The sequence below is a fragment of the Marmota monax genome, unplaced genomic scaffold, assembly GCF_021218885.2.
Source record: "Marmota monax isolate L192 unplaced genomic scaffold, Marmota_monax_Labrador192_F-V1.1 WCK01_AAM20220418_F8-fsc00343, whole genome shotgun sequence".
Lineage (NCBI taxonomy): Eukaryota > Metazoa > Chordata > Mammalia > Rodentia > Sciuridae > Marmota > Marmota monax.
This window is the reverse complement of record NW_026694892.1, coordinates 182,602-205,024: the sequence shown is the minus strand read 5'-3', so window position 1 is coordinate 205,024 and position 22,423 is coordinate 182,602.

Below are 22,423 nucleotides of genomic sequence, written 5' to 3'. Positions count from 1 at the left end.
GTAATAAATGTTTCATTGAAGAAGTCCAATTACTTTTCCTTTGTAGAGTAACTCCTAATTTGTTGACTGAATGGCTATAGAATTTGAAAACCCATTTTTTTAAACAATTAATTTCACTTAGTAATATTCTAACTCTTGATTTAAAGATCTAAAACTTACTTTTCAATCTTTACCTCCTACCATATATTTAAGGATTTCTTCTCTCTGCTTTGCTTCAGATATGTATCTCTATAATATATATCTGCTATATCTGTTTACTTTCATACTTTGTTATTTAATTTTCTTCAGCAAGTTTTGAAGCATCTATTTTCATATAATGAATAGAATTTCTTCAGTGTCTAACCAGGTCATCATTGCTGCCATTATGTAATTTCCTTGGTGACCTAGTTTTTTTGCGGGGGGATGATTTTACTAAGAACATTGTTTTTGTTTGTTTGTTTGTTTTTTAACTTTTCAAATTCCCTTCAGAGCTTTCTCCTCTTTTTATGAAGAAATCCAATATCTTATTTAATCCTACTGATAACAGATTTTTATGGTGCAATGTAAAGATTTTTATTCATCTATTCTTCAGCTACTCGTTTTTGCATTTGGTTTTTGTAGAAGTCTTTATGGAAGGATTTCTCTAGAGCAATGTTTCCCCACCTCAACTCCATGGAATATTGGGCTTGATAATTCTGTGCTGTGGTGGCTGTCCTTGGCATTACAGGATACTCTGCAGCATCCTTGGCCTTAAACAACTACATTACAGGATACTCTGCAGCATCCTTGGCCTTAAACAACTACATGTCTGTAGTGGTCCCCAACTATGTATCTACATGTTGCCATATGTTGGGAGACATGCAAAATCACCCAGTTGAAAACTTGTCTTCAAGAGTGATTTTAGTTTTAACTGTATCCTTATTAAGGTAATTTTTACTTTATTTGAAAGAATATTGTGGGTTCAGGGCAGAAACATGCAACTTTTGAGGAATCCCTGAGGCAGAAATGTTCTTTTTCAATCATAAGGTATCCCAGCAGACCAGCTCCCAACCAGGAGACCAGCACATTGGGTACTATATTGCAACATTTCAGCCAAATTCTTCACTAAAGCCTTCATGATATGTGATTTTCTATATATCTGACTGATCCCTGCATCACTAACAATCTCTGCTTAGAACTGTTGTATTTTTTGCATATACTAGGCTTTTGTTTTTCCATCATTAATGAACTACTTTTATTTTTGGCCAATATCATACTTGAAAAAATGTTCATTAGATTATTGTGGCTCTTGATTAAAATATTTTAGCTCTTTGAAGGCAGGAAATCAATGGTTTGACTAATTGCATTGTTCTTCACTTCTAGAGTCTGAGATTGGTCAAAGGGTTTAGCCTTGTAGTTCACTAAATCAAATATTGTATAAAATGTTTTCCTTTGGGGATTTCTGTGGTAGCTCAGCATTTTTTTAAATAATTCATCTACAGTCAATTCTTCTGAAAAAGAGTCCATCTAAGGATTTAGTTTCTTAATAATTAGTCGTCCTAAAATCTAATGGTTTAAAACAATTGTGTGTTCTTCTTGAAAGATAGTTGTCTTATGTTTTGTGGAAGTGTGTTTAATGTTTTCTTTTTAACTTTTGAATTATTTGCACTTGAATATTTTAATCTTTTGATTTTAAAATATTTTCTTAATATTATCATGTTCTTGCTTTATGATTAACTGACAATGATGTTTTGAAATATCAGTTTGCTTTATCATCTAGTTTTAATTTTTCACATTACAAACATGAAAAATGAAGAGAGTGACATTTAATAAAATTATGGCTGAGACATCACACTGATTATTTTTTGTCATCAAACATTCAGTGTCTCACTAAATAAAAGCAACTCACAATCTACCAACAAATATGTGATCTGAGAATAGTTACAGAAGGGGAAAAAACAGTAAAAGCAGAGAAAGAGAGAGAGAGAGAGAAAGAGAGAGAGATTTGTGCATTTGGTGAAGGCATTTATTATAATCCCTGTCTAAAATTATTAGCTATATTATCTCTTATTTTAAAATATATTTTATAGTAGTTATATATTTTATATACTCTGTAGTCGTAAATACTAATAAAATACTATTTTATAACTTTTATAACCAATAAGACAATAATTAATTATTTTTCATTAGCAAAAAAATGGGTTATTACAAAGAGTTTAAGTCATACATTTAGTGACTACATAATAACATGAATATTGCATTTAAACCTCTTCTTGCAACAAATCAGAGTATAGTGGTACCCAAAGCCTGAGAACAGTATCATAATTTGCTCAGAGAACCTAAAGATTATCCAGCAGTGTGAGGAGCTGTACAGTTCTCTGTAAATGGCAAGAGAGTCATCATAACACAGGACAGTAAAACAGAGCTGTGAAACTATAAGGAAAGACACAGATGCATTCCATCAAAAGAGTCAATGTGATCTAAATTCCAAATTACAGCCAAAGCAGTTGTGAAGCAAAGTAAGGGAGAGGGATGTGGCTGCAAAAGGAGGTAACGATTTCAGGATTTACAGTGAAGCCACAATAATTTAGACCATATGCAACTGGCACAGAGATGATCTGATAGATAATGAAACATAAGTTAAAACCCCAGAAACATACACAGATGCACGTACTCAAATGGCTCACCATCCTCTCAACCTACTCTTTAACCATATCCTTCTCAGAATTCTTCTCTTTTGTTTCTGTCTAAATGTTAAAATCTTTAAGACCTAAACATCTTTTGTTCTTTATCTATAATTACTCTCTGCACCTTATAGTCCCCTTGCTTTAAATTCAATTTCCATGCTAATGTCTCTCTCCCTTATTGCCCCAATTCTTCTCTTCCCCTCACCTCAACTTCCCTGTGCAGTTGACTATTCCAGTCATTATATGTGTATTTAATAAGGACATAAAACATATGCAAATAAACTCCTGATCTCTATGCCCATACTCCCTTTTCAAACCCATAGCTAGTCTTCTTAATGAATAGCTACATTATTTATCCATATGCACAAGCCAAAATCCCTAGGAATTTGTCCACAGATTTAATATTATGGAGTTATAAGCAATCACTAAATTGAATGAATTAGATCAGCATATACCTCAACCTATAAAAAGCTTAAATAAATAACTTGAATTTTTAAAAGACAGAAGGAATACACTAACATGGATATAATTTTAAAGGTACACTTTTAACAAGAGATGGTATCTATGAGAATGAATATGCATCTTAAAACAATTTAAATCTTGTGATTTCCTCAGTCAAAAGAGAAAATGGAGGTTGATTCTGAATGAAACTTCAAATGTACCTTTGTTTTTTCTTGTTAAGCAACATCTAAATAAAATATAGCAAATAAAATTATGTATTCAACTCACATAGTTTGTAATGCTTTCAGTTCTTTTACTTAGCTTTAAGTTATATATTGCATGATGTAAATAAAGAATGAGGAGCAAAGAAAGGGCACCATCACCAGAACCCCATCCTCTGGGTCATATGAGGTCTACCAAGGAATGAACTTTGCAGAACTAAAAGGTTTGCTGAGGGCAGACAAATAAACTCAGAATGGAATCGCTTGTTTGTTTAATGGTCTGCAATGTTATAAATATTTCATTGAACTACACTCAGAGAGGAATCGTTCTGAATGCACAATAAAAATCAAACAAGAAATACTATGCAGGAAAACACTGCACTGGGCAAGCCAATGTCTGCCATATAGTACAAGCAATATATCAAGAGTGGCTATGGCAGTGAGCAGTATGCCACAGAGCAGGGTGCACTCTTATGTTAGATAAATGTGCACCGTATCTTAGAGTTTGCTCAAGGTAAGTCATTGTACTATTTTAACCCTCAGGGCTTACATTTACTGGACACTTTTAAATTTTATATGAGCACAGTACCTCCACAGTAGCAGGTCTGAGATTTTTGTTTGTTTCTGAGAGTTTTCTTTTTAAATGCAATTCCATCTATGCTATTTCATTTATTAAGTAACAATAGGGTACTGTTAATTTTGAAAAATCTGACATGATAGTCAATAGGGTTTAATTTTTCTATTAAAAATAACATGTTATGAGACATAGCTGAAAGTATACTGCATATCCAATATCGTAAAATATGTATTCATTCTTCAGAAATTATACTTGTATTATGTAACACTTCCAAATTCACATATATCTGGCTCAGGTGGCATCCAATTAAGGGTGTTTAGTTGTTCTCACTCACTGTGATGGGCTGATAAATAGATATTTATTTCAACTCTAGGATGTATAGGAAGATGATTGAAGTTTTGTGTCACTAAATGAAATTTTTGCATAGAATATCATAGAAATTACTAAGAAATAAACATATAAACATGGGTTATATCTTATTCTATATTTCAAAATAGACATTACTGTCATATATAACTAAAAAGAAGAAACAAAAATAAACTAAATTATGAACCCAAAAAAGAAAGAAATATATAAAAATAATTGAAAAAGTTGTTTGTCAGGAATTTACTGTAAACTTCTTGCTTAGTATTTGAATCAAAGCAATTGTCATTAGCTAATATAATAATCTAAAAACTTAATAGCTTAATGTAGCCAAGTTTCTATCTTACTCATCTCATATCGGATATGGTCAGAGTCAGTGGGTGACCCTGGGACCCAGCTCTTTCTACTCTGTGGTAAGAATCGTTCTGGAATATACTTTCACCCTCTGGCCCAACCTTCCACATTAGATATGAAGGTACACAGGGTGAAAGTGGAGCAAGAGGGTGGAAGTACATTTTACCCAGAGCTGCATGTAGGTTCCATTCTCCTCTGGCTTCCAGGTGGGTCTAGCTAATGGGATGCCCTGGACAATATCAGAGGGCATGGAGAGAGGGAAATTGGGTTAACTATTCATTTGTCTCACTACTCTCCCTCCATGTAGGGTGTGCTTTTTTTTTGTTTGTTTGTTTTTTTGTTTTTTTCAGTGGCAGCTCTATCCTGGCTACAGTCTACACCAAGTTCTGGTGTGGCTGCTGCTTTTGCTCATGGTGATGTATGTAATAATGGCTCCCTGCTCACTATGTCCCCAGCATGATTACCCAAGGGCAAATTTCTCAGCATCACACACATATCTAAAAGTGGTCATTCTATTCCACTATTCTCAACTGAAGGTTTGAAATTCACTCACTGTCCTTCTGGATACACCCATTGTCCAGAATTAGCCGGTCCTTGCTTTTCAAATGTCCTCCTGAGGATACTTGTGTCCCAGTGTATTAATATAATTTACCTCTTAAATAACTTGGTGACTAAATACATTTAGATAAGTGTTGAACCAAAGAAACTTGAAGTTATTTATAATGTTTCAATTATAGTCCTGATAAATGCAATGTGCTTATGTGCTAGAGTTACTCTCGGGGATGTTGTCTGCAGAATTTCCCCCTTTGAAATGTGTTATTTTTCATGTGGCAGCTGATATGACAGAAGTTCTTTCCTGGGAAGTCAATTTTTGAACATGTTATAGTTACTTTTCAATAAACAGCTGGTGGGTCTATCAGTAACTTTGTCTAAGGAATGTTTGCTGGTTTCATCAAATCAAATCTCTTTTTCTTTTATCTGCTGAACTTCCTATGTGGATTCTATGCTATTCCAACTTTAAATCATCTTTATTGCAACAAATTGCTTCGGTTTACAGCATATGCAAAATGAATTTTTGTTTTATTTGCAAATTTTAATATTTACCACAAAATCTTTACTAACAATATTTACTTATTTATTTTTGAGATGGGGTCTCACTATCTTACCCATTCTAGTCTTAAGCTCCTGGGCTAGTCTTGAACTCCTATGTTCAAGCATCCCTCCCAACTCTTTCTTGCAAGTATCTGGGAACTACAGTAGTGAGTCACTGTGACATGTTCTTGCCAATTCTAATACATGTTTGGATTATTCCACTATGTTCAGCAAATCATGCCTCTCTCCTTTAATCTCTAGGCCATAATTTCTAGGCCACTAAGCCTACAAAGAAAATAGGGTAAACATAATAATTTTTAAATAATGTCTGTGTGTAACCCAATATTATCTAAGAAAAATCATTTCCTTCAAAGCCTGTCTGAATAGATTAGAAAGTAAAAAATGAGGGCCATTAAAAAAAAAATCAGAACTACCTACATTTATTCTTTTTTCTAATATTTTTTAGACGTTGATGGACCTTTATTTTATTCATTTATTTTTGTGTGCCTCACACATGCTAGGCAAGTGCTCTACCACTGAGCCACAGTCACAGCCCCTTAAACACTTATTTGGATAAGGTAATTCGTATCATTATGCCACTTACTTCCCAAAACAACTTTATGGGATAGGTTCTATAATTACCTCCATGTACAGAGTCACTAATCAAGCTTGTTAGTATTGAAAAAAGTTTCCTAGCAACATAGCTAATTGTGATGGTTTATTTGAATTGTCAAGTGGAGTGGATTAGGAGATGCCAATGATTAAGAGGCTGATGGGGTGTCAATGAGGGTGTGTCTAGGAATGACTAGCATTTGGGATAGTGAGCTGAAATGGAGACCCTTCCTAAGCATGGGCAGAACCATCCAATAGAATGATGGCTTGAATGGAATAAATGTTGGGGGAATGAGAAAACAGCAACAGATGCAAGCTTATTTCTTGAATGGGTTCTTGATTGCTGCTGTGATCATCTGAGGTTATTGGACTCTTGCTTCTTCACTATTCCAAAGTAGATTCTGCCAGTGATTTTCCAGAAACTTTTTGTGTTGGACTAGGGTAGCACCATTGAACCCTTTTGTTCTGGGGCTTCAGCCTCTTGGTCTGTGAAGCTACTGGTTCTTCCAGTTCTCCAGCCTGCAGATGGCCATTGTGGACTATCCAGCTTCTGGTCACTTAAGCCAACCTAAAATCCCCTTTTTATAATCAGACTTCCTATTGATTCTGTTCCTCTAGAGAACCCTGACTAATACACTAATAAATGGCAAATAGGAACTTAACAAAGGCAATGATTGCTTACATCATTACTGCTATGGGAAAGGGACTGGATGTGCAATCAGTAGGACATAGGGAATTTTTTTTTAATAAGTAAACACAGGAGAAAATATTGGTATCTCAGGATTAAAAGGACAATGTGACAAACAAGTCACAGGAAGAAAATGAACTGATACAACAGAAAAATAAATCTTCAAGATTATTCTAAATACTATTCATGAAGAAACAGAAGCAGAAATAAGCAGTTATATAGAAGAACCAATTAAGGATACACAGTTGGATAAATATAAATATGGAAACAAATTGCTCAGAGTATGGCTTGAACACAAAACATTTTAACTGACATAAAATTAGTGAGCTAATAGACAAGGTCAAAAACTCTGACAGAAATCACCAGTAATGGATAAAGGACAGAGAAAGAACAGCTCAGAGCTGGAGGAAATGAAGATAGAAGTATCTTATGCATTTTAAAGCAATTATAGGATGGACAAAATATTTAAAAAATCAAATGGGAAGGGCATATGAAGTTCAAAAAGAAGAGATAAAGAAACAAAACCAGATATAATTACATTCTAAAATATCAGGTATATAAAAATTCAGGGAAAACTATCATAAAAGTTTTTTTTTTTAATCACTAAAAGCTTAGAATAGACACAGAGAAAAATGTTTCAGTACAAGCAGTTTATATGGGACGTTTTTTAGGAAAAAGGGAAGGGTTATAGTAAAGAGAACACTATTTATATTACATTTTCTTATAAAGTTAGATATAATCTTACCCAATGACCAAGCAATTCTACTCCTAGGTGTTTCTCTCTATGAAATGATAGGATTATTTACAAATGCTATCATTTGTAGGAATATTTATGGTCTCTTTCTTTGCAATAGCCCAAACTGGAAATGAGCAAATGTTTCATAGGAGAAGGAATACCCGCTATGGTCTATTAAACAATGGAAGGAAATAAAGAAGAGCCAGCTGCTGATTCACAGGACAATATGGAACCAAGTCAAAAACATTATGCTAAGGTAAAGGAGTCAGGAACAAAAGAGTTTATACTGTGCAATTCTCTTTATATGAAATTCAACAGAAAACTAATTTACAGTGATAGAAGTGTAACTCTGAATGCCTCTGGTAAGAGTGGGGTGAAGACTGAATGAAAAGAGACACAAAAGACTTCCTATGCTAATGGAAGCAGGTTATGTTTCATCTCGTATATAATTGCAGAATGATCTATGAAGAAAATGCACTTGAGTGAACCTTTGAACAAGCAAGGGGCCCTAATGCAGTGGAGGCACCAACTCTGGGTTCTGGTCTACTCAGGATGGCACACATAGACAAGGCCCACCTGGAGGCCCAGGGAGGCAGTACAGGGAAGCCACAGCCTTGAGAAACAGACAGATGGTTAGATTCCTGGCTGGGTCAGTTTTCAGCCACATTACTTCAGGCAATACTTAATTTTTCAGGTAATTAACTTTCTAATCTTGATTTATACCTAAAAATCAATTATACATATGCATGTATATATTTAGGCTTATTCTAAAGCTAAAAATGATGTATATAAAGCACATAACACAGACTCTCAAGCATAGAAAAAGCTGACAATAACAGCTAATATTCTCTCCCTTCCAGCCTGTGTAAGCATTTTTATTGTATTAATTTATATAATAATCACAGCAATTGTAAAAGAATGTGATCATTCTCTAGAAAAACATTGTTTCCATAATTCCATTTTCTCTCTCCATATATTCTATGTATTTATTCTCTATAGAACTTCTCTAAGATCTATTTCTACATTTTACGGAAATAACTGAAGCAAAGAGAGATTGAAACATTTGCCTGTGGGCATGTACCGGTATTAGGTTTTTGTCACAGATAGCATGGCACTCAGGCTGTCTGTCTCCAGAGCCTGTGCTTTAAACAATAGCTATATAAGAAAGAGTTCTGGAAGGCTCTCTGGGACCAAGAAGGAGAAAGAACTCTATTCTACCAACAAATAGAAGACAAGATTTCAGAGAAGTAGTGGCCTGTGAGTATTGTTTTAATAGTAAGTGTATTATCAAGCTAAGTGAATCTTCTATAGCCAGTGCTCTCTAAGACTCCAGGGATTCAATAAAGTATCTATGTGATGGATTGGGAAAAGGGGATCCCTAATGTAAGAGGGTGGATAACAGGGAGTGGGGTATGGGTGAGCACTTCAACCAGAACATTCTCCGTACCTGGTTTATTCACAGTGATTCCATTAAAATTCACTTTGGAAAATGGCTTTCAAATTTATTTCTGAAATAATTTTTGTGACTTGAAAACATTTTTATTTTGAAAATGTAAAGAGGTTAAGTCATCTTGTAATGGAAAGCTTGGTCCTGTCCCCAATGCCAATTATCTCCAGTTTAATAATGAGGACACAGTTTGGGAACAAAGGAAAAAGTTTCTTTATTGCTTTGCTAGCAAAGGAGAAACACAGGGGACTCCAGTCCCAGAGACTGTGGTTCTGACTATCAAGAGGAACAGAGATTTTAAAAGAGCTATTCAAAGGCGAGGTTCCAGGTGTGCCCTGAGAATGGGTGGATTAGGATTCACTTGTTAATTTGGGAGATGTTTACTTCCTAGATACCTCCTTCCTCTGGAGCATAGATGATGCAAAATAATCCCCTCCACCAGGTTAGGGAGCTGGGGAGAAGGAGAAGAGAAAAAGGAAAACAGGTCCCTTTTAAAAATAAGCCTCAGAACTATATATAAAAGGTGAAGTGGACACTGGTACAATCTAAGTAAACACCATCACTTCAAAATTAAGACAGTTCAGATAAAATAAAAATTCAGTGTTTTTCCTATATATGTGTGTCAAAATACATTCTCCTGTCATGTACAATAAAAATAACAAAAAAATTCAGTGTTTTCATTCAAGCCGTATTGAGTAATGTTTAAAAACATGTCTCTTTTGAATGTACCATTTAATTTCTACTATCTTTCCAATTTTAGGATAAATAACAAAACATATACTTGTGATCCAGGGAAATATTCAATTCTGAACTATTAAATTTATTTGAAGAGATTTTCAGATTGATGAATGGTAATTTAAGGCAACTAAATAGCTAGAGGGTAAAAAACTACCTAGTATAATAATATTTATATAGTATTTTTTTCCTCTACACTTGTATAGCTCATTTTAATTCATGAAATATTTTTTCTTAGCTGATTTCAATTTAAAATTTACACCAAATTTTAACACCTGGAAATCTCTACTTGTATTTCAAATACTAGAAAAATAAAATTTAAAAAAAAAATGATAACTAATTTAAGGTTCAATAGCCATCAAGTTGGGGATCTGAGCTCATTTAAACTATGAGATTCATATTCATGATGCCTTAATCTGATTATTGCCACTATTCTACAAACCATAGTTTCTAAATCTGAGATGACACATTGAAAGAGACACATTTATTCCCCATTTTAAACATGAGAAAGCGAAACGCAGAGAGTTAAAGTGATTTCCCTTGGAAACTCCCATAAGTGGTAGAATTGGGATTTAACCTCTGGTTTATTTGAACATAAAGTCAATTTCCTGAAGAGTTGGCTCTACTTTTTACTTTCAAATCAGTCTGGCATTATCATTCTTATTTTGCTCTGAATGCACTGTTCAGAGTCTTGGTGTTAATACAGAGTTCATTATGTGTGTATGTGTGTGTGTATGTGTGTGGTGGGGGTGATGTTCCAAGTTTGAAGTTGAGAAAGGAAAGGAAATTTTTTTTTTTTTAAAAAAATGCAGTTAGGATTCAAGACAGCCTCTGTACATGAGCAACTATGTGTGCCATTCACCCTGCAGGTCCAGCTGAGCCCACAGTTGACCCATGAGTTAGTCAGGTGGAACTTATCCACATGCCACTTAACTCAGCTGCTTTTAAGATACCAGCAGTTTACCTGGAGGGGCCATAAAAAGCATTAAGGTAGAGATGCTGCTGTCACATCCCCTGAATCTTCCCAAGCATTGTGGATGTTCCACTGTAGCCAGGACTTAATGGTTTAGAAAACCCCAAGCCACTTAGAAAACATCATATATACCTGTTTTCATCCAGGACAGTCAGTTGGGACAGAAAAAGATTGGATTTTTTTTCTGGTTCAATTCTCAGTAATTTCTCTCTCTCTCTCTTTCTTTTATAATACTAATCATGCTTCAAGGCCAAACTCAAAGTCTCCTTCTTTTTGATGTCCTCCTTGATCCCCTGCAGCAGAATTAATTGATCCCTCTGTGTTTTTATAGTTCTTTGTTTATATCTCTATAACAAAAGCTTCAAAGGGAATCCCAAGTCTTTGAGTCAAAGCTGCTGACAGGGCTATGAGGAAAGCGATGGAGGATGGGAGAGGAGATTTGAGGAGGGAAGATGGGCTTCCTTCCAAAAGGGAGCAGTTCTGGGGAAAGAACAGGAGCTATGTGACCCCAGGTCTTTTACCTTAAGTGTGCAGTATGCAGAGTAAAAGAGGAATGGCAAAAAAAAAAAAGAAAGAAAGTGGTGGGAGTGTTGGAATACAATTTGGCTTCCCCCAAGTAAGTAGTTGTTTCCTAGAGGGTTTCTCGTTACATGGAGATTTTGAACCAAAGCAGGTATGAAGATAGATGTCATGATTCTAGAGAAATGGAGTGAAGGTATGGAACAAGACCTCAGACACATTAGATGCACCTGTGGGTACAGAGAGTAGAATTCAGCAAGATAAGGGACTCCAGGCAAGGGCAAGGTTAAAATTATTCATGCATCCTGGGAACACCATGAGGCTGTGCAGGAACCTGAGATGCAAAGTCAGGAGCCATTTGTCCTGCACATCATGTGCATTCCAAGATAAAGAACTCAGTAATATCAATGCTTCATCCAGAGGGATCTGTCATGTACAACAGGGTATCCACACCTGAAAAGCATATTAATTGCAATTATAAAAAATGTGAATAGTGAGTATGGTTTTTAGAGCCAGATTGTCTTTGTTTTTAACTGCAGCCTTATTAGCTGTGTGATTGGAAATTCATATTAATGAGCTTCTGTGGATAACCATTTTATCATTTGTAAAGTTAAGATGAAAGTTTGTATAGACCATTTCTTTTGGAACATAAAATGAGGAAGCATCTGAGACTTCCATGTAGAGTTTCTATAGTATGATCTTCAATTATACATGTTAGACTCAACCTTTGGCTGATATCCTAGGCATTTGTCCCACTTCTCTCCATGTCTTCTGTTTTTCTTTGTCCCAGTGAAGAAGAAAAAAAAAACCTATTTAATTCCCTGTGTGAGGGTTGTAAACACAGAAGGAATCCATTTGATAGAGCATTAGATATGCCCTGGCTTGACAATAAAATAAGTTCATAAGGCTTAGATATTCTACATATGACTAACCATATACAAGGCCAATGAGCCCTATGCAGATTTGTTGAGAAAGTGGAGTGTGAGTGAAACAGAATGGAAAAATCTGATCCAAATGAGAACAGATTCATTCATTCAAAATCAGGTATAAAAACCTAAAGAAATTACTCTTGAAAAAAAAATATTAAGTGATTGAAAAATCTTTGAACGTTTGTTAATGTTACTGAATCTATAGATTTCTTTTTTCCTACTCCATGCCATTTGCAAATATCCAAACAGTTGAAAAGGTAAACAGGAAAATTTATTCAATGTCCAATGAATGGAGAAGGGGAGCTCACAAGCTATAGGCACCTGCTCCCCAGTGGGTGTGGGGTTTGGATTTTTAATGGGACTGGGTTCTGAGGGGTTGTGATGCCCTCATCAGCTTTTCATGGGATGGAAAGGGCATATCAGGAATTAGGAGGCCACCTCTTTTCTTCCTAAGATCTATGCTGGGATCATATTTTTTTTATTATTATAATGAGAATATAATGAGATGAAGGTTGTTTGGAATGTCAACATGGCATTGGAACCATACTGAGCAACTATGAATTCCCCACCCTCTGTGGTTGGGACTGTGATGGTTCTTGGTACATAGCTGGGGACACATGGTTATCAGCATTTTGTTTGTTAACTTTTGCAAGCAAACAAATCTGACGGACAGGACACAGGCTATCAGTAATTCAGGTATTCAGGTTGGTGCCATCAATGTTTGAAATATATTTGTATCATAATATATAATTGTGTAACAAATATCTACAATAAGTATTTTAGTATTTATAATGAAAAAAAAAAAAACTATGTCCACATAGCTTTCCATTTTTGAAAGTTATGGGCATCTTTAACATATAGAAGAGAATGTTGTATATCAGACACTTCTCTAAGTAGCACTTGTTTACTTTTAATATTTTAATATTTTGCTTCAGTTTTCCAACCTTTTTATTTTTTTGCAGATCCAGCCAAGGCCTTGCCACCATTACTTTGTTAGACCCCATAGATATCCCCATCTGTAAACTGTTCTCTTTCCCATGTATGGGTAACTTGTACAAAATGCTACTGTTTTATGGATTTTAATTTTCACATAAACATCACTGAATATAATAAAGTAATATTGGGATAGTTTGCAACTTGCTTCTGTCGATATTATGTTTTGAGATTTATTAATGTTTATATATGTAAAGCAAGTTTATGCACTTTATTTTGGGTGTAGATTTCCATTGCCAGGGGCAACAAAATTAACTCCTCATACTTATATCAAGAGGTCAGTAACATTTGATCTATACTTTTGTTTCTACATATAGTACTATATTGAACATCTTTATAAATGCATTTGTTAAAAGAAATTTAAAATGAAATGAGAGAGGAAAAGTGTATGCTTATTTCAACTTGTCTAAATAAACACAGTTGTCTCTTAAAAATGTTCATGTAGTTTCTTCTCTGACACATAAAGAGCTTAAAAGTTTTCACTCCCAAATTTACAAGAAAAAAAGCTGAACAAACAGAAAATCAATGGCTATTCTTACAACTATAAGAAAATTGAGATTTCTGGGCAAAGAGCTACCCTGAAATCTGAAGAGGAAGGTAAATACAGAGAATCACAGCCAATATCAGCTTTCCTGGAGAAAAACTAGGGATAACAGGAACTTACCTCAACATTCTAAAGGCTATCTATGCTAAACCTCAGGCCAACATCATTCTAAATGGAGAAAAACTGAAGGCATTACCACTAAAATCTGGAACAAGACAGGGATGCCCTCTCTTACCACTTCTATTCAACATAGTTCTTGAGACACTAGCCAGAGCAATTAGACAGATGAAAGAAATTAAAGGAATAATTATAGGAAAAGAAGAACTCAAACTAGCACTATTTGCTGATGATATGATTCTATACCTAGAAGACCCAAAAAACTCCACCAGGAAACTTCCAGAACTAGTAAATAAATTTCATCAAAGTGGCAGGATATAAAATCAACACCCATAAATCAAAAGCATTTCTGTATATTAGTGACAAATCCGCTGAAAAGGAATTGAGGAAAGGACTACCCTATTCACAATATCCTCAAAATAAAATAAAATAAGATACTTGGGAATCAACTTAATAAAAGCGGTTAAAGATCTATACAATGAAAACTACAGAACCCTAAAGAGAGAAATAGAAGAAGACCTTAGAAGATGGAAAGATCTACCTTGCTCATGGATAGGCAGAGTTAATATTTGGCATTCCTCATAGAAATAGAAAAATCAATCATGAAATTCATCTAGAAAAATAAGAGACCCAGAATAGCTAAAGCAATTCTAAACAGGAAGAGTGAAATAGGTGATATCTCTATATCAGACCTTAAACTATACTACAGAGAAATAATAACAAAAACAGCATGGTACTGGCACCAAAACAGGTTGGTAGACCAATGGTACAGAATAGAGGACACAGAGACTAACCCACAAAATTACAACTATCTTATATTAGACAAAGTTTCCAAAAGTGTGCACTGGAGAAAGGATAGCATCTTCAACAAATGGTACTGGGAAAACTGGAAATCCATATGCAACAAAATGAAATTGAATCCCTATCTCTCACCATGCACAAAAGATAACTCAAAATGGATCAAGGACCTAGGAAATAGATCAGAGACTCTGCGTCTAATAGAAGAAAAAGTAGGCCCTAATCTTCATCATGTGGGTTTAGGCCCCAATTTCCTTAATAAGACTCCTATAGCACAAGAATTAAAACCAAGAATCAACAAATGGGATGGATTCAAACGAAAAAGTTTCTTCTCAACCAAAGAAACAATCTGTGAGGTGAATAGAGAGCCTACATCCTGGGAACAATTTTTTACCCCTCACACATCAGATAGAGCTGTAATCTCTAGGGTATATAAAGGGCTCAACAAGATAAGCACCAAAAAAAAAAAAAAACAGGTAATCTGATCAATAAATGGGCCAAGGACCCAAACAGACACTTCTCAGAAGAGGATATACAATCAATGAATCAACAAATATACAAAAAAATGCTTGTCATCTCTAGCAATCAGAGAAATGCAAATCAAAACGACTCTAAGGTACCATCTCACTCTAGTCAGAATGGAAGCCATTATGAAGATAAACAACAACAAGTGTTGGTGAGGATGCAGGGAAAAAGGTACACTCATAAACTGCTGGTGGGACTGCAAATTAGTGCATCCAATATGGAAAGCAGTATGGAGATTCCTTGGAAAGCTGGGAATGGAACCACCATTTGACCCAGCTATTCCTCTTCTCGGACTATACCCATAGGGCCTAAAAACAGCATACTACAGGGACACAGCCACATCAATGTTTATAGCAGCACAATTCACAATAGCTAAACTGTGGTGCCAACCTAGATGTCTTTCAGTGGATGAATGGATAAAAAAATGTGGCATTTATACACAATGGAATATTACTCAGCACTAAAAAACAATAAGATCATGGCATTTGCAGGGAAATGGATGGCATTATAGAAGATTATGCTAAGTTAGCCAATCACCCCAAAATTAATGCCGAATATCTTCTCTGATATAAGGGGGGTGACTCAAAATGGGGTTGGGAGGGAGAGCAATGGAGGAAGGTTACCTCTAGATAGGAAATAGGGGTGGGAGGGTAAGGGAGGGATAACGGGAATAGCAAGGGTAGTGGAAGGAGACGGTCATCATTATACAAAATTCATGTATGAAGTTGTGAATTTGGTGTCAACATACCTTATATACAAACAGAGATTTAATAAATGATGGTATAAAGGTGTACTAAGAATTGCATTGCAAAAATGATGAATGTAATGCACTCCTCTATTGTGATGTATGTAAGAAATAATTTTAAAAAATTAATTAATTAAAAAATAATAATAAAAAATAAAATGAAATGATAGAGGAAAAGTGTATGCTTATTTCAATTTGTCTAAATAAACACAATTGTCTCTTAAAAATGTGTATGTAGTTTCTTCTCTGACACATAAAGAGCTTAAAAGTTTTCATTCCCAACTTTACAAGAAAAAAAAAAAGCTGAACAAACAGAAAATCAATGGCTATTCTTACAACTATAAGAAAATTGAGATTTCTGGGAAAAGAGCTACCCTGAAATCTGAAGAGGAAGGTAAATACAGAGAATCACAGCCAATATCAGCTCCCCTGGAGAAGCTGCAGAAGCCAGAAACGGGTCACAACCCATAAACGGTCAGTTTGGTGACTAGCTGGAGGCTGCAGGCAATCCTCACACTTCCTGGGCTTTACTTCCAGACCCCACACTAGGCCCTCACAGTAAAGAGCCATAAACACTGTAAACCACAGACTGTCTTGCATCTGGCAGAGTGAGGGTAAAGTAACCATTCTGAATGCTGGAGTGTACTGTGTAACAAGGGCCAATTGTCCTGTAGAAAACTGCATACTTGAACCTATTTCACTAAGAGATTAGGACGTTTACCCAGGTCCAGACCCTCTAGCCTTCCTTTCTGACACAGACACCAAAAGCCTGAGACTCTATCATAAGGTGATGTAGCAGTTCCTTTCCCACCACATGTTATGACCACATCTACCCCTAGGTATACACACAAGAGAAATGAAAACACATCTCCAAACTAAACGAATCACTCATGGTAGCCAGAAGGTGGAAATAACCAAAATGTTGATCACCTTGTAAGTAGATAATGGAAACGTGGTATAGCCTACAATGGAATATTGTATAGCCATGACAAGAAATGAAATACTGACCATGCTACAACACAGAGGAAACTTGAAGTTCCTCTCAAGTGAAATAAGCCATTATAAAAGACTCAATTCTCATGAACTGTCCATAATGGAAATCCATAGAGACAGAAATTCAATTTTTATTACTAGAGCAGGAGGAGGGTTTGAGGGGGTAGGGGAGCAAATGTTGAAGCACGTGTGTGTGTGTGTCTGTGTGTCTGTGTGTGTGTGTATGTGTGTGTTTAATATGGTGAGGAATTGTAGAATTGACTGGTAGTGACTGCATATAGTTGTGAATATAGTAAAAACCATTGAACTGTACATGTGAATGATAGAGTTGTAGGTTACAGGAATTATACCTCAATAAACTTGTTAAAAATAAAGGCTATTTTTTAAAATGTTTGTATCAGTTTATTTACACATTATTAATGTAGAAACATATTCATTTCTTCACAGCCTTTCGACAGTAAGCTTTCCTAAGGGTTTAGCATGGCCTGGGTGTAGAAAGACTCCCAATTAAATTTCACATAGTAATTTTCAATTCAGCAGCCTTGTTGATATCTATCTCCCTCCAATACCCTCTCTCTCTTTGTCTCCCAGTGTGACTTGTGGTCACACTGCAGCAAAGTGATGAACAGAAGCATTTTTACATTCAAAATGTACAAAATTTGTTGCTTCTGAAGACATTATTTAATGTTTTGTTTAATGTATGTTTTGGCAGAAACACTCAAATATCCCTTTCTCAGTGAAAATTTCTCTTTTGAAAGATTTCTCTTTTGAAAATTGCAGTGTTGTCCCCAACACATTTCATTCTAATTTTTTATTGTCCTTTATTATTTTCATACTCATAGTTTTAATGTATTTGATTTTTTGTTAACTTTTAACCTATGCTGGCCTTTTGTGGTAGTTAACCCTCTGTGCCAGCTTTGCATAAATAGAAATGAACACCATCACTGCCTCTATTGGCAAATCTAAAGGCCATTTATGTGGCTCTGGCCAGTATTTCCCTAGACAAATGTTGTCACAGTTTAACTAACTCTTGGGCTTCCAACCCTCTTAACCTAGCTATTTGACTTGACATTTGGGAAGGCATAGACTGGCTGATTAAAGATGTTAATCTTCAGTTGCTTCCTGAGTAATTATCAGGATAAAAGGAATCTCAAATTTATATAGAAGTATGTTAAGAATTTAGGATTCTAACCTGACAAATCCCAGCTGTGATACATCTTTCTTCTGAAAAGGTTTGCCCTTTGGATAAAACCAGGCCATAGGAGCTTAAATATTTAATCTTAATCCTGGTTAAGTTTTATAAAAATGTCCCTGTCTTCTTGCCTGTAAACCTTCTAGATGAAATATCTAGGTGGAGCTGGAGAATTATTCAGGAAAAAATAATGAAGCAATGGCTACTAGAACAGGGCATTCCCGTTTTGTAGTGAATTAACAGCCCAGTATCTGGGGAAGGAGTACTTTATTTATTTATTTAATTTAATTTAATTTTTTTTTTTTTTTAACAAATGGAGCACAACCGTTCATTCCTCTGGTTGTACATGATGTAGAGTCACACCATTCATACAATCACAACCATACACAGGGGCAATAATGTCCATATTATTCTACCATCTTCCCCCACACATACTCTCTCTGCCCTCCTTCTCCTCTGCTCAATCCAAAGTTCCTTCCTTCTTCCCTTGCCCCCCTTCCCATTATGGATCAGCATCCACCCATCAGAGAAAACATTCGGCCTTTGGTTTAAGGGGATTTACTTACCTCAGTTAGCATGCTATTCTCCAATTCCATCCATTTATCTGTAAATGCCATAATTTCATTCTTCTTTAAGGTTAAGTAGTATTCTATTGTATATGTATACCACAGTTTCTTTATCCATTCATCTATTGAAGAGCATCTAGGCTGTTTCCACAGGTTAGCTATTGTGAATTCAGCCGCTATAAACATTGAGGTGGTTGCATTACTGTAGTGTGATGATTTTAAGTCCTTTGGGTATAGACCAAGGAGTGGGATAGCTGGGTCAGATGGTGGTTCCATTCCAAGTTTTCTGAGGTAAAGGGGAAGGAGTACTTTACACCCCAAGATTTCAAGGAAGGAGAGATACTCATGAGCCACAATTTCATAATTTTCCTCTAGAGATTTTCTCACAAAAGAAAATCTCGTGTACTACTCTCTTGAATTATTATGTACATCCCCACCAACTATTGGATTTGCCATACCTGCCAGTGCCTGACAGTGCATCAAACCAAGGTTTGACCCATATCTCCCTTAACCCTGTTGGAAATTTTACTGGAAACAGCAGGAAATGGCCTCAGAACCTGTACCTGTGAATATATCTGCATGTTTACACCCTGTCCCTAGAGTGGTCCTTTGGTTACTCTATGGGCTGGTGAATGCCACCTGGCTGAGGGCATGGGTGCACAGGATGGGACAGACTGGATTAATTTCCTTCTGCTAATTCCTTCAAAGACAAGGACAAGTCTCAATTATTAAAAACAAACAGGGAACTAAAATTTAGCTGCTCAAGTGAATACTTGAATCTATGCCCACCCCAGATGGGCACATTAGTCTTGTGATTTTTCTGGGAGACTAATAAGCTCCCTATAGTTTTATTCTGTGTGGAAGAACCAGTGTGTAAGAGAGATGTTTATATGCTTAAGTAAATACTGCCACTAGGTCATACAGTCCTCTGATATCTACAGAGATCTACTCAAAGTGAAATCTTCATGTTAAATGAGGTTGAGAAAGGCTTTTAGGAACAGATTTTTCTGGTAATTTATGCACAGCCTGTGGACAATTGTTTCTATAATGATAGTCACACAAGTGATGAATGGTTTCATTTTGGCCCTGTCAAATATTGAGGTCAACCTCACCTCACTATCGAGAGTCTGAAGACCAATTGCCTTGGAGCCCAAGGCTGAATCTATACATGCACCAGTATATCCTGTTCCCAGACCACAAGAAAATGTCTTCCAGACATCAAAAGTCAAGGCCCCCTGGTTTTCTAATGTGGATACTTGATGATCTGAAGACTTATTTATCCTGGGGACATAGTAGAGCTTAATATTGTAGAATGGCCTTATCCTGAATGAAACTTTTGGTAGTATGGCCATTTGGGGTGAGGGGTACTCGGTATTGAACTCAGGGGTTCTCCAACACAGAGCCACATCCCCAGCCCTATTTTGTATTTTATTTAGAGACAGGGTCTCACTGAGTTGCTTAACACCCTGCTTTTGCTGAAGCTGGCTTTGAACTTGCAATCCTCCTGCCTCAGCCCCCTCCAGTCGCTGGATTACTGGTGTGTCCCACTGCGCCTGGCTTGTATGGCCATTTTGACAATATTAATTCTGCTTATCCAAGAGTATGGGAGATCTTTCCATCTTCTAAGGTTTCAATTTTCTTTCCTTAGTGTTCTGTAGTTTTCATTGTAGACGTCTTTCACCTCTTTTGTTGAATTGATTCCCAAGTTTATTTTTGTTTGTTTTGTTTTGAGTCTACTATTGTGAACAGAATAGTTTCCTTAATTTCTCTTTCCGTGTATCCACTACTGATGTATAAGAATTTGTTTGATTTATGTGTGTTGATTTTATGCCCTACTAATTGCTGAATTGATTTATTACTTCTAGAAGTTTTCTACTGGAATTTTTTTGATCTTCTAAATACAGAATCATGTCGTTGGCAAATAGTGATAGTTTGAGTTCTTCTTTTCCTATTTGTATCCCTTTAATTTCTTTTATCTGTCTAATTACTCTGGCTAGAGTTTCCAGGACTGTGTTGAATAGAAGTGATGGGAAAGGCCAACCTTGTCTTATTCTAGTTTTTAGAGGGAATGCTTTCAATTTTTCTCTGTTTAGAATGAGGTTGCCCTCAGGTTTAGCTTTTACGATGCTGAGGTATGTTCCTACTATCCCTAGTTCTTTTAGTGTTTTTAAGGGGTATTATACTTTGTCAAATGCTTTTTCTGCATCTACTGAGATGTGTCAGGAGCTGCCATGTAGGAATCAGAGCCCCTGAGAGTGTGGAGATGTGGCAAGCCAGCCATGGGCTTTGTGTGTGAGAACTATGAGCATTGAGCGCACAGGGTGGACTGAATGGACATTGCCCCTCTCTTTGGGTGGGCAATGTAAATGTCTTTTTGCTTGCTTTGCCTATGATCCCCACACAGCACATGAGATGGGCGTGGCCTTCCTAGATGTCAGTCAACGTGCTGACAGCAAGACATCAGGAAGCTAGACTCCACTCCCTGAACCCTGGCCTTTTGCCTCATTTGAGTGCCTTCTCCCCAACATAAGGGTTCAGCATGTGCTCCTCTTTCTCTTTCTTACTCCCCCTTGTGGGAGCTGCGACTGTGGAGTAGTTACTGAACCCAAAGAAAAGGTACTTTTGTCTCTGTGTCTTTATTCCCCAAATTCACTTGGAGTGACCCCTGATGGGTTTAGTCATGTGACGTGACAGAGATGATCATATTCTTGTCTTCAAGTAAACTGATATGATGAATTTTATTTCTTGATTTCCATATGTTGAACCAATCTTGCATCCCTGGGATGAACCCCACTTGATCATGGTGCACTACCTTTTTAGTATTTTTTATGCAATTTGGCAGAATTTTATAATACATTTTGTGTCTATGTTAATCAGGGATATTAATCTGAAATTTTTTTTTCCTTGATACATTTGTCTGGTTTTGGAATCAGGGTAATACTAGCCTCATAGAATAGTTTGGAAGGGTTCCCTCCTATTCTATTTCATGGAATAATTTGAGGAATATCTCTGTCTTCTTTAAAGGTCTTCTATGTCTGAAATCCATCTATCCTTGGTTTTTGTTTGTTGATAGGCTTCTTTTCTGATGTTAGCTGTAAATTTCATATATGTCCCTTATCAGCTTGAGAAAGTTCTTATCTATACCTATTTTATTTAGTGATTTTTATTACGAAAAAAAGAAAATGGCTTTATCCTTGCTGTTCAAATCCCTGCTGCATGTTTCCTTGAATGAAGACTATATGAAACACATTTATTAGATTTTTGTCCTAGCCTACATTGTTCCCAAGAATGAGTGTCAGAGAAAATGGAAAAATCACCAAAAACTAAGAATGTGTGAAAATGTGTGGTGATTTTTGGATGTGATTCTTCCTGGGTCTCTCATATTTTTAGATATGTTTTGAGCAGAGGATCTGGCAGCCTTTTGGAGATTGTTTATTTAGTGGATAGCCTTGGAAGACAGAGTATGTCTCCTTCTGAAGAAGGGAGGAGATTTGATAGTGTACAGTACAATAAAAAAATAGCATATCTTTCTGAGACAAAATTTACTCAATTCTGTTTAGTAAAAGAATTAGGCTCACTGAGCTAGAGATTGCTTACATTAAGAGGAAAAAAAAAAAA